At 43.4% G+C, this 1,630-nt stretch overlaps 1 protein-coding gene across 1 annotated transcript in view; it reads right to left on the bottom strand.

Moving 5' to 3' along the window:
- KIF20B (kinesin family member 20B) overlaps window positions 1-1,630 on the bottom strand; it is a 79,677-nt gene that overhangs the window by 30,674 nt on the left and 47,373 nt on the right. The window lies entirely within an intron of this gene.

Raw genomic sequence — 1,630 nt, 5'->3', positions numbered from 1 at the left:
TATAAAACAACTAATATTACCCACTTTTTTGGTAAAATATAAAAGACGGGGTCACGTCGGGTAAATAGACACCAAACATGTCAAGCTTAAAAATTGCGCGCACTCGCAAAAAACTAGCATACCCAAAATTGGCCATAGGCGACGCTTTAAAAGCTTTTACCGCTCATTAGTTTAGTGTCATCAGTGATTGATGGCCCTAGAGCTATTGCTCTCATTCCGACGTTCGCGGCGATATGTAACATGTGCGGCGTAATGGGCGCAATCGTCGTTTTCGCAGGTATGCGCACCTGACGCATGTTTACATGCGTGTATGTAGGGGTGGGGACTTTAAAAAAAATTTTATTTTTTGAAATTATTTTTTGTGTAACTTAAACAAATTTGGGGGGAAACTTTAAATTTTTTTACTATTTTTTTTTCCAGTTAACTTTATTGCTATCACAATAAACTGGCTGAGAAACCCCCTTATGTGATAGCAAAAGAGGTGACAGGTCCTCTTTATGGAGATATCAGGGGTCTCCAAGACCCCTAATGTCACCTAGGACCCCCCTGAAGAAGCTGATGAAGCAGAGATCTGCTTCATCAGCTCCTCTCCAGCATCTGAAGCTGGAGAGTGACACGAGAATGCGGAAGTGATGTAATATACACCACTTCCGCATTCTGACAGCGGAGAGGGGACCACAGGTTGAGAACCACTGGGCTAGAAGATCCCTGGACCGGCAGAAAAACTTGATCAATTTGTTGCTCAATCTGGACACCAGAAGGTCCATGTCCGCCATTACCCACCTGTGACAGAGGTCTAGAGACACCTCCGAATGAAGAGACTATCACTGAGTGCAGATGTTGTTGACTGAAAAAGTTTATCAATTTTCCACACCTGGAATTTGCATGGAAGACAGAGCTGGGGCATAATGTTCCATCAAAGGCAGGATCAAGTCAGCTTATATTTGAGCTGTGAGACTTCTGATTCCTTCCTGATGGTTCACGTACGCCATTGCAGTAGCATTATCAAATTGAATTCCAATCAGATGACCTCGCAATCAAGAGGTTCAGATCAAAAGGGATAACCAAATCATTCGGATCTCCGGTAAGTTAATCGGGGGGCGAGTTTCCTATGGCAACCAAGTTCCCTGCAGCAAAAGAGTTTCCAGGACTCCTCCCAACCTGTCACACTGGCATCCATCGTGAGAAACTTCAAGACCAGTGAAAGTAAGTATTTCCTTGACTCCAGGGCTGAAATCATGAGCCACCAGGCCAGGGATAACCTGGTCTTTTTCATCAGACAATGCGATTGTCTAGGAAATGCGTCTTTTTTGTCCTATGTGGCCAGAACGTTGAGTAGCAATGGTCTGTAGTTTATTGGACATACACAACGGCCTTGAAGGAAAGCATCAGGCCCAGGACTCTAAAGCAAGGGATCTGACAGCTCTTGGACTGCAGAGTCTGAATATGGGAGTGGAAAGTTAGGAATTTGTCCTGTGGAGGAAAAACCTGGCTTGAGCAGTATTTCAAAGACCTAGATACTTCAAGCAATGAGCCAGCTTTAGAGCTGACATCTGGATGTCATAACAGCATTAGACAAACAATCCGTCTCCTTTTACTTTATATATTTTTTAATATTATTATTACCTTA

This window comes from Nanorana parkeri, unplaced genomic scaffold (genome assembly GCF_000935625.1).
Source record: "Nanorana parkeri isolate BGI_ZX_2015 unplaced genomic scaffold, ASM93562v1 scaffold606, whole genome shotgun sequence".
Classification (NCBI taxonomy): domain Eukaryota; kingdom Metazoa; phylum Chordata; class Amphibia; order Anura; family Dicroglossidae; genus Nanorana; species Nanorana parkeri.
This window is presented reverse-complemented; position numbering and strand designations above follow the sequence as displayed.